The following is a 12,187-nucleotide window of genomic DNA, read 5'->3' as shown; positions in this document are numbered from 1 at the left end:
TTCTTACAATGATGGTATTCCCAATGACCTTATGCCACACTCTAATGCCCGGATGGTGGACTAATAGAGCGCGACTAGCATGATAGTTCTCAAATTTCCTTCCGGAAATCGCCTCCCAAAGGGGAGCGGGGTCATACTTTCCGGGATTCTTGAAATAACTATGTGAATCACTAAGACCCAATGCTTTACCCAATTCCTCAAAGGTGATGCGCCTACTAGCATTAGCAAGGCAGAACTCGATGTTTTCTCTAGTGTCTACCTTTATAACTTTCAAAGAACTCAAGAATTCTAAGGTAAGGGAGGGGTATGTCAATTCTTTTGTAGCAAACAATTTTCCCAACCCCATGGCTTCAAAGAAGGCTTTAGTTTGCTCAAGGACACCCAACTTATTCAAGGCATCTTCACAAATAAACTTGGTAGATAGAAAGGATTTTCTAGAATACTTGGTAAATGTTTCCCTATGGGAGTTAGAGATGAAAATTACCTCCGGATAGTTCGAAAGTTGAGCAATTTCCGGAGTTGTTGATGTTGTTGCTTCCAAGGGAGGTTGTTGTTGTTGCACTTCCAAGTTTGAGCTAGCTACCACATAGCCAATGAGGCTTTATTTGCTTGAAGACTCTTTTGTCTTGTTAATAGTGCCTTTGCCTTAGGTGCCTTTGTTGCTCCTTTTGTCCTTGCCATTGATGATTTAACCAAGAAAGAGTGAAAATCTTCAATTTCCAAGTATACCCAAATCGATTTCAAGGTGAAAGGCTTTGCCTTTATAATTTCAAAAATCGACTCAAAGGTTGAAGATTTTGGTGCTTGGTTTGATTTTTGTTGAAAGAGGAGTGATTAATTGTTGTTAGAAGGATGTTTTGATTTGATTTTGATGAATGTGGTTGAGGAAATCTTGTTTTTGTGATGGAGAGGATGAGGGTTTTGAATTTTGGGGTTTATGGATAGTATTTTGAATGAAGAAATGAATGGGGGATGGGGTTTATAAAAGACCCGAAAAATTTTGAATTGCAGGGGAAGACGGGCGTCTTTCCTTCGGGACGCTCGGATTATGCCTGTTTTGGCTTCAGAGTTCTCGCCTAAAGATGGGCGTCTTTCAGTAAAGACGCTCGGATTGTTCAACTGCGGGACGGGCGTCTTCTGCTGAAGACGGGCGGATTCTCTTCCAGTGAGATTTCTTGTTTTTCCCAGCCAAAAAGACCGGCGTCTTTTCTTTCAGGACGTGCGTCTTCCTGAGGACGGGCGTCTTCTCTTGCAGGACGCTCGGATTTATCAACAGTCCCAAAATTTCAAAATTTCAGCTCAGATGGGCGGGCGGATTCTTACAAAGACACCCGGATTGCCTGAAGACGGGCGGATTCCCTTGAAAACGCTCGGATTCTGCCCCTTTTACCCGGATTCAGTTCCATCCGTGTACTTGCATATCCCTTGTCATTTTCCATTCTTCAAATCTCGTGTTCTTCATTGTGGGGGCACTACTAGGGCATGAATAGCCTAGGCAATTGCTATCCCCACACTTAGCTAAAGCACTACACATCAATTGAAATCTTTAGTCCCTCCCTCAATTCTCTCAAAAATGATAATTATCTTGATCAAAGCATAAAAATCCAAAAATGACAAAAATGCAATGTAAGAATTAAAATGCGAGTTAGGGAGTTAGAAATATTTACAAATGGTGGTTTAGGGAGGACTCCACCAAACTCTCATCCTTAGTGAGATGTCATGGGGGCATGTCCAAGGTGTTTTTGATGTTGCTCAACAGCTTGAAGAAGTAATCAAAAGCTTGTTCATTATCATGATAAAGATCTTCAATAGACCTTTGCCCTTGTTGTCGGTCTTGATCGATAACATTGCCAATATAGGGATTGAAAATCCCTTCAAACTCATCGTCCCAAAGACCACAAACTTCATCTACTTGATCACTAAAGATCTCTTGAGTTGACGGAGACAACTCTCCCATTTTCTTGTCTTGGCCAATGAGGCCATCCTCTTCATTGCTTGATTTTGGTGAGCTTTTCAAGCTCTCTTTGTTACAATTCACTTGCTCTTTGAATGGAGCATCTTCAATTTTCTTCTTCCATTGGAATTTCGACTTCTTCCTATCATCCTTCCGGCTATAATGATCAACCATAAAACATGGTTCATGCAAACGGGGAGCTCTCATGGTCTTGTCAAGATTGAAAGTTATGCACTCATCTCCCACTTCTAGAGTGAGCTTTCCATGCTTCACATCAATCACCGCACCCGCGGTGTGTAAGAAAGGTCTTCCTAGAATGATTGGAATGTTGGAGTCTTCTTCCATGTCAACAATGACAAAGTCCACCGGGATGAAAAATTTCCCAATTCTTACGGGAACATCTTCCCATATCCCTATTGGTGTCTTCGTCGATCTATCGGCCATTTTGAGTGTGATATTGGTGCATTTAAGCTCTCCCATCCCCAACCTTTTACTCACCGAGTACGGCATAACACTCACACTAGCCCCTAGATCACATAAGGCTTTGTTGATCGTGGTGTCGCCAATGGTACACGGTATTGAGAAGCTTCCCGGATCTTTGAGTTTTGGAGGTGAACTCCCTTGAAGTATTGTACTACTCACCTTAGTGAAGGCGATAGTCTCAAGCTTCCGGATCGACTTCTTATTTGTGAGGATGTCTTTCATGTATTTTGCATAGGCCGGCACGTGATTGATTAATTCCGTGAAGGGAATTGAGACTTCCAAATTCTTCACAATTTCCATAAATTTTCCAAGTTGGTCATCAAATTTGGGCTTGGCTTGACGGCTTGGAAAAGGAAGTCTAATCACAATGGCCTCCTTCTCCTTGACCTTGTCTTCATTTTTCTTTGAAATTTCTTCTTTTGATGGTTCTCCATCCTTGGAGTTTTGCACAATTTCTTCTTTGTCACTAGCTTCCACAACTTCATCCTCAACTTGCTTCTTCGGTGCTTCATACCTTGTACCACTCCTAAAGTGAATGGCACTAACCGTTTCATGTCTTGGGGGATTACTTTGAGGTGGTAATTGCCCCTTTTGTCTTTGTGAGCTTAGAGATGCTAGTCGAGTCAATTGGGTTTCCAACATTTTTGTGTGAGCTAGGATGTTGTTGATGGTGGTTTCCTTTGCTTGACTATCCTTTTGCATTTGAGTGAAAAACTCTTGTTGATTCTTTTGCATTTGGAGGACCGCTTTTTGAACATCAAAACCTTGGTCATTTTGTTGATTGTATGGAGATTGATTTTGGTAACCTTGGTTTTGGTTGTAAAAGGGTCTTTGATTTTGGTTTCTCATGGGAGGTGGGGTGTATGTTGTTTGAGGGTTTTGAACATTTTGGCTTTTGTATGAGAGATTTGGATGGAATTTGTGTTTTCATTGTAATAGTTTGAATAAGGGGTACCACTCTTGTATGCTTGGAAAGCATTCACTTGTTCATTTGTTCCCCTACATTCACTTTGGTCATGTCCCAAAGTTCCACAATTCTCACATATCCCACTTGGGATTGATGAAGATGCCATCATGGCATTAACATGATGCTTTGGTGATTTTGAGGCTTCTTCAAATCTAGCCATAGCTTTTTCGAACTTCAAATTGATGGTATCAATGTGAGCACTAAGTTGAGCACCCAATTGAGTAATGGAGTCCACTTCATGCTTTCCTCCTCTAATAGCCTTGCGAGGTCTACTATATTGTGAGTTATGGACCGCCATTTCCTCAATTTTGTTCCAAGTTTTATTGTCATCAACTTCGGTGAACATTCCATTTGATCCCATGTTGAGAATGTTCCTTGAATCTTCATAAAGACCGTTCCAAAATTGTTGTACCAAGAACCACTCGCTAAGTCCATGGTGAGGACATGAGCGACAAATTCCCTTAAACCGCTCCCAAGCTTCATACAAAGATTCTTCATTCCTTTGCTTAAAGCCCGTGATTTGAGCTCTTAGCATGTTAGTCTTTTCCGGTGGATAGAACTTTTTGTAGAAAGCTAGAGCCAACTTTTTCCAAGAATCAATTCCGAGAGTAGCCTTATCAAGGCCTTTCAACCATTGTTTCGCGGTGCCAATTAGAGAAAAAGGAAATAAGACCCATCGAATTGGTCTTGAGTTACACCGGTTTGAGAAATCGCATCACAATAGTCACAAAAAGTCTCAATATGAGAATGAGGGTCTTCACTAGGCATCCCCCCAAATTGGCTTCTTTCGACTAATTGGATAAATGCGGATTTGGCAATAAAATTTCCGGTTAGATGTTGTGGTGTGGGAGTACCATTGGGTAGGTTCTCCTCGGTGGGTACGGAATGTGATGAAAACTTAGGCATTGTGGGTTGATTTTGTGTTGGGTTCTCCTCACCTTCTCTTGCAAAAGGGTTGATGAACTCAATAGTATTTGGTTGAATATCTACAACCTCACCAATACCTCTCAAAGTTCTCCTAGCAAGTCTTCTATTGGTTGTCAAAGTTCTTTCAATTTCACGATCAAAGGGTAACAAGTCACCTTGTGACCTTCTAGACATGCAAAATATCAAACAACTCGAAAACAATTAGAACAAACCTTGAGGAGTTTTACTTCCCCAAGGCAAAGAAAGACACAACTAATAACAATATAAGAAAATCTAAATCAAGTTAACACCGTCCCCGGCAACGGCGCCATTTTTGGTCGGGATTTACTAAATCTTTCGGTTACTTGTCGTTAGGAGCACCTAGACCAAAACACAATTTATAACTTCACAAACAACTCTACAATTTGTAAAGAGGCAAGTAAAGGTCGGATCCCAAGGGACGGGAATTGAGATGAGATTTCTATTGCAACTAGTGGTGTCTTAGGGGTGTCACAATTGGGGTTTGATGTAGAAGATCACTAAACTAAATAGCAATGAAAGTAAACAAGCAAGATGAATTAAAAGAGATGTAAACAATTGATAAAAGGCACTAGGGTGTAATGGGGTCATAGGGGATTCATGGGAATTGATCATACAAACATGTTCTCAAATTATAAGCAAGCAATTATTGTTGTGATGGATCGAGTTGGTTTATATCTTACAATCCTAGGAAAGTTTGGGTCCCGGAGCCGAATCGATTAGATTGTATAACACCTACAAGTCGACTTAGTCTTCCCTACTCAACAACATGCATGGTCTAATGAGACTCGAGTTGGTTTATGTCTTACAAGTCTCATTGAAAAGATAGGAGATGGGTAAAAAATGAAAGGATTCATAGGCTCACATTTTATCAAACATAACATGTGCATGAGTTGAGATCACAACAAGCAAGCAAATAAACTATGAAAGCATATTAATTTAAGCATGAATCATTCCCCATGTTGGTTTCCCCTAATTACCCATTAACCCTAGCTAGTAACTACTCACTCATTATCATGTTGAACATGCTAGCAAGGTTGTCAATCATATCAACAAAGTGAAACATGATGAATAAATGAAAGTGATTAACAATAATTAAAGAGGGATTAAGAGAATTATACCTACTAATGATTCCAATAATAAAGCAAAGAATAAAAGAAGTACTTGATGCTTGATTGAGAGGTTGTCAATCTCCCAATAATAACCCAAATAATCTTCAATTACCCAAAATAAGGGATGAACAAGAGAGGGATTAAGGAAATAAAACTTGTATTAAAACTTGATTAATTGTTGATTGCAAAATTAAAGAGAGTTTTGATTGATATTAACTACACTAAAGATTGCTAAGAAGAACATGCTCTTCTAATTAGACTAATGAGGTATTTATAGTGGGGATTAGGTGGATGAATTAGGGTTAACTAAGGGCTTAAATGACGATTAAGTCCCTACTTAAGGAAACGCCGGTCTTTTTGGAAAGACTCCGGTCTTTAGGGAGACTCCGGTCTCTAGAAAAAGATGTGTATCCTTCCTTGAAGCTTGAAGAAGACGAAATGGGTCTGCCTGGGAATCCGGGCGTCTTTAGCACGGGACGGGCGGATTTGGTGGTCTCTGCCTGGGCGTCTTAGGGTGAAGACGGGCGTCTTCTAGGTCTTTTGCCCGGGCATCATGGGGAGAAGACGCACGGATTGTGGTGGTGGAGACGGGCGTCTTCTGGGGAAGATGCACGGATTGCTGGGCAGTCTTGTTTCTTCTTCTTTTCTTCCTTTTTCTTCATAAAATCTTTGGGGATTTCCTCGGGGATGCAAGGATCTTTTCTCATCATTGCCCATCTACTATAGTATGTACAAATGCCTTCTAATCTTGTCTCTCCTTGATGCTTGGTCATTGAATTCAATCAATTTAGCCTCATTTTGCCATGAAAATGCAAGGTTTGCACTCCTTTCCTACCAAGGGATCAAAACCTCAAAGAATATGTAAAACAAAGGACTAAAGACAATAAATGACCCAAATATGCATTAAAAAGCATGGGAACAAGGCTAATTCGGGGACTAAATGTGCTCTAATTATGGTCAAATCACGATCACAAATGCGAGATTATAACGATACCTCGTAGGAAAAATTTTTGTGACAACGTAATGGAGTCCTAAATGTTTAAAAACATTCGGTGCCAGGTCGTGGATAGGACATCCATTGTGTTCCTAGAGTCGATTCTTTTGACTATCGACTGTCTCTTGAGATTAAGGCGAGTTTTGGGTGACTTTGGTTTCTTTCTCACGGTCTGCTGAATCGGAGGCTAAGTAGATTTTTTCTGGGTCATTTCATACCGTGCTTACATCTGCAGGATTTGAGTTGAGGAAAATATCCAACCCTTATCAGGTATAGTTATTTCTCAGGGCCACTCGAGGAGTTGTAACTGAAATGCATGGCCATGCTCAAATGATGATTCGTTTATCAGTTAAGTTACTCTATAGTCGGGGAAACCACTCTTGATACAGATCACTTGTAAAATACGACCTTTGTGAATACAGATTTTGCAAATTGTTTTACATTGAGTGGGAGAAATTTTAGGATATGAGAATCGGTTATCGCACATACACTTGTGAGGACAAGTGGGAGTTTGTTGGAGCTTGTGTCCTCCACAAATTAGTGTGATAACATTTGTAAATCTCTTACAGGTTCACAAGGGTATACTTCGTATTTTATCAGTTGATTAACGATTACCTAATAACGGTTGGCTTGCTAGAAAGTTTGACGTTATTATCATACAGATGGCGGTGATCAACTGGTCCCTAAAGGTCACACCTAAAGGTTGTGTTTGGGAGATGTGGTTATGGAAATGTAATCACATTGATGTCTTATATGACTAAACATTTAGTCAATGTGTTGATGAGACAATTATTTAATGAAGATTAAATAATATTAGTTGAGACGAATAAACTGTCAATTCGTAAATTGAATATAATAAGTTATATTTAATTAAATGTATGTAATGTTAGCTTGGACGAATTAATATGTTAATTCGTAATTAAATGTAATCGGTTATATTTAATATCAACAAGATGAATGTGTCATAGTGGTAATAGTGAGGGTACTCAAACCAAGAGGTTATGGGTTCGATCCTCACTAGATGACAATTTATATTTAACACATTTTTACATTTTTGCCAAAACCGAAAATAAGGAGATATTACTCCTTGTTATTTCGGCATTATGGGCCGAAATAGAGGAAGAAACATTCTAACCTATTTCTCTTCTCATACACGGTTAAAGGGAAGAGAGAGTAGAATTTTATGACCTAATTCTTTTTCCCATTTTTGCCTCTCATCTAAAAACACAAAAACGATAAACCCTAATTTAATTTACTGAAATTTGGGGATCGATTCTAGCAACAAGTTAAGGGCATTTCTCATATCGTCTTGGGTGTAACTAATAGGCGAATATTATTGCGATATTGTTCTTAGGCCGAATTTGCTAGGACCGAAGGTTATTTTTCATCTCTTTATCCTTTTTGTTTATGTAATTCATTTTATGACAAGTATTCATCATGTTATAATTCGTTATAGTTCTTAAAATTAAAGGGATGCATACAGATAAATCCCACACTTCTATGCCAAGGTCTGTATCAGTTCCGGGTATGGGTACAATGGGGTTTTATGTGGTCAATCATGGGCCTTCATCCGTGGTGCCAATGGATTCCCACCGTCAGTTAATTCGTGAGGAGGTTGATACGGCCTTAACGAGTATTTCCACTCGTCTTCTGGTAGAGATGCGCCTCCACTTCAAATCTATCATGAATCGCTTGAACAATCTCGATGGTAATCCCACGGCCAGCCCTTCTACTGACTCGGATTCCGATGGCTCTCCTAGTTTCTAAACATGACTCGGCCCTTGCTTAACCCTAAAAAACAGACAACCCTTGTTTTGACTCTTTGCCTTGTTATTTTATGTAATATCTCAGATATTTGAGCTGTTGGGTACTCTATCGAGTAAGACTTACTCTGTCGAGTAAGTCATTGACGGATTCTGGAGTACATTCTCCTTTGAATGTACTCGATCGAGTAGGTGCAACTCGATCGAATAGGAGGTACTCGATCGAGTAAGTCGGGTTTTACGGACTTTTTGGCCGGTTTGATAGTAAACGTGGAGAGATATTTAATGTTTCTATCGACAATCTTTGTCACTTTTACTTTTACTTTTCTAAACTTTTCACAAGAAAACAAAACGACGTTCAATTCTCTCCTCCTTTTTCTATCAAATCAAGGCTAGGGTTATCGGATTTCTGAGATCATTATACCCTTGTGATCGTCATCGTTTTGGTAAGATTTCTATGTTGTTTTTATTTCAGTTTGTTAATTTTGGTTAAACCCTAATTGCATGATTTGGGGGTTTTTGGGATTAATTGTTGTAGTAGATTATAATTATATAATTATTGTTATAGGAGCTGATTTCGTAGAGGAAGCTTTTTGATCTGCTGCTATTGTTGTTGGTGATTCCGTCTCAGGTAGGGTTTCCCTACTCAGTTGACTGTATAATTAAGTATAAGATGGTGTGATTGTTTTACTGGCATGATTACTATTATTGTTACTTTGGATTTGGCATGTCTATATTAGGATTGTGGTTTTGGTTGTAATTATATGTGGTTCGCGAGGTGCGCCCTCGGCTGAGTGGATTCATTTTCGGGAATGACTTCACGCCCTTGATTCGTCCATTGTGGTTCCCGTCACAAAGGAATATGCACATTAATGGACATGGGTTATTCGCTCTACGGTCCCCACTGGCGGAGTGGAATATCTGTTGAGATGGGTATTCTGGCAGGGCTATACACTTTAGTACGTAGTGAGGTGATTGGTGATGAACTGGAGTTAGAGGAACGTATTTATATAAGTGGATGTTGTTGTTTGCTTATCTTGATTATTCAGTAACTGACCCCGTTTAAATGTTTTGAAAACTGTGGTGATCCATTCGGGGATGGTGAGCAGCTGATTAGCAGGTATTTCTATGGAGTATGCGCAGGATGTAGCTGGGGATTGAGTCATCACTAGTCCGAGTCTTTTAGTCTTCCGCTAGTTATGACAATTTTATTTCAGTTTTGGATTCCAGTTTGAGACGATTGTATTTTATATTTCCAGTTTTGGTTTAAGTTGTACGCACATTTAACTTTTAAACTTAAAGTATGTTTCTTTATTGTCTCCTTTGATTACTGTACCTCGGGAAACCGAGATGGTTGCATATCCATGTGCTAGGGTGGTCTTGGTAAGACACCTTGGTGTATGAGAGTGTTACAAAGTGGTATGAGAGCCGACGATTTTGGAACATGTAACCAATGAACCTAATGGAAGTAGAGAGTCAAGTTAAAATGAACCCGGGTAGGAGTTGTTAGGAGCTAATGCAAAGGTTTGGGAGACGTCTTAACGTCGCGAACTTGCCCTTGCAACTTTGAACCGGTAACTATGGAGTGTCATGGGGTTGCTACTTGTTTATTGTTGTTTCATGATGGATATGTTGGATGAAGTATGTAGTTGAAGTGGATGACTTGGTTGGAAAAAAGGTGAAGTAAGTGTTTGCATAAGAATATGAATTTCATGTTAAGATTATGTTTAATGAATTTCATGTTAAGAGTATGTAGTTGACGTGGATGACTTGGTTGGAAAAAAGGCTTTCTTTTTGTCCAAGTTTCCGAGTTTCGACCTAAGTCAGTTGTTCCGGATCTTTCCTTCCATATCCCTTTCCTAAACCCTACCTCGTTATTAGTATAAATAGAGCCTTCGCCTCACATATTTTTCACGCGAGTGTCCGCCCCTTCTCTTCTCTCGTTGCATTCTAAGACTACGCTCTTGCTTTTCGACGCCTACGTGCTAGCTCTACGCGACCACGTAATCCCAGATCATTGTGGGTACTAGTCACGTTTGCATAGACTTAACAATTTTACCACTACACAATCATTAAAACCAATAAGTTAATCTTTTAAAATCCTTTTTCAAGGGCACTTTCATACTTGCATAGATCGAGTCGAGTTACCACTAACCGATTTTAGTTAAATCTCGCGACGCTAACATGTAAGTTTGAGGGTGTAAATCCCAATTTTATCTTGTTTTATTTTTGTATAATTTTTTTTAGAATTTATGTCATAAGCATGCTTAAAACCGCTTTTTTTTAAAATTATCTTTTCAAACCTATTTTTCAAAACAGCGGCTAAAGACGACCTAGAAGAAATGCTCCAACAGGTGCGCCTAATGGAATAGTCGCAGCATCTGCTGCGTCTCTTCCAGAGGTTGCCTGTCTGCTGATGCTCTTCTTCTTCTTCCTCGGGTTTTTGCTTCTTTTGCCTTTTATTTTCTTTCTTCGTTTTTTTCTTCTTATTTCGTCTAATGATTTTCAAATTAGTTTTTATAAATCTTTTCAACCTTTTTTCGGCTTAAATCCCTTATAATTCAATATTTGCGGGTTTTCATCTTCTAATTCAAACTCGGGTTCTATAGGTTCGATTCTTCCATATTGATTCTTTAGAATTTGTCTTTTGTACATAAACATGCTAAATCACTTCCACTTGAGTCGTATATCAATGTAAATTAACCAACGAACGATAGCTAACCCGCGGGTCTGACTTTTACAGTCAGAATCCAACTCGAGAACAATCGCATAAACTAATGCGCCTCTTTCAAAGGACGCAGTTTATGCTGTGCCTGTTCTGAGATGGCTCCTGCCTCTGAACTCTTCTAGTTTTGACGTAGCTTTTTTAATTAGGATTTTAATCAACTATTATTCTTATTATCACCATAATTCGACATATTTTCCATAATTCATATTTTCCATATAATTCATATTTTCCATATTTTCTATTTTCTATTTTATTTTTATTTCTTTATTTTTATTTTTATAATTTATTTTATTTCCTATTTCTTTTAAATTCCTTATTTCTTTTATTTTCATTTATCTCTTTTGTTTCGTTCCTTTAATCTTTTGGCATGTTTATGACAAAGGTCGTTTGTCACTTGTAATTTATTTCTTTGTAATTTGTAATATTTCATATTATCTTGTATGATTTATTTCTCTGGTATATTCACATGTAATTAATCTAAATTCTCACTTCCACCATTAATTGCTAAATTATTTGTTCAACGACTTAGTATAATTTCACATGCAAGGATTAATCCATGGATGTTGCATTGCATGCATACAACTGACGACATATCGAGTATAAATAACTTCCCTGATCATTAGTAGAGGCCATTATCGAGGTGGGCGGGATTAGGTGTTCAAATAAATGATGGGTTGATGTCGCCGGGTCTCCCAATCAAACATATTTATAATACTCAACAAACAACTAGTTAGCGGTAAATCGAGGTTGATCCATGGGACGGTGTGCTTTGGGTTCTAAGTCTATGTATCTCAATTTATGCTAATGTCACAATTTGCTTGGGTTTGTAGTTGTGTCTAAACTAATGCAAGCAATAAAGTAAATAGAAGCGTAAACAAGTATTAAAGAGTGCTAGGATGTCATGGATTCACAAGGGATTCATGGGAGTGGACCATACAAACATGTTCTCAAAGTTGCAAGCAATTAATGTTGTAAAGGAACCGAGTTGGTTTATGTCTTCTTAGGAAGAGTTGGGTCCCAGAGCCGAATCGATTAGATTGTACAACACCTACAAGTCGACTTAATTTCCTCCTAATCACTTCTATACATGGTCTAACAAGACTCGAGTTGGTTTATATCTTACAAGTCAAGTTGAGTAGATAAGAGATGGTTAAAAATGCAAGGATTCATAGGTTTGGCATTTCATCAAACATAACATGTGCATAGGTTGACATCACAATAAGCAAGCAATTTAATTATGG

At 38.7% G+C, this 12,187-nt stretch overlaps 1 non-coding gene across 1 annotated transcript; it reads left to right on the top strand.

Annotated features, from left to right (window-relative positions):
- Nucleotides 1-3,832: 3,832 nt before the first annotated feature.
- LOC141593562 (small nucleolar RNA R71) lies at nucleotides 3,833-3,939 on the top strand. The gene has a single exon (XR_012521637.1). It is a non-coding gene; the product is annotated as a small nucleolar RNA R71 (small nucleolar RNA).
- The last annotated feature ends 8,248 nt before the right edge of the window (nucleotides 3,940-12,187 follow it).

This window comes from Silene latifolia, chromosome 7 (genome assembly GCF_048544455.1).
Source record: "Silene latifolia isolate original U9 population chromosome 7, ASM4854445v1, whole genome shotgun sequence".
NCBI lineage: Eukaryota > Viridiplantae > Streptophyta > Magnoliopsida > Caryophyllales > Caryophyllaceae > Silene > Silene latifolia.
Note: the sequence above shows the minus strand (reverse complement) of the source record. Positions and strands in the feature narration are given on the sequence as shown.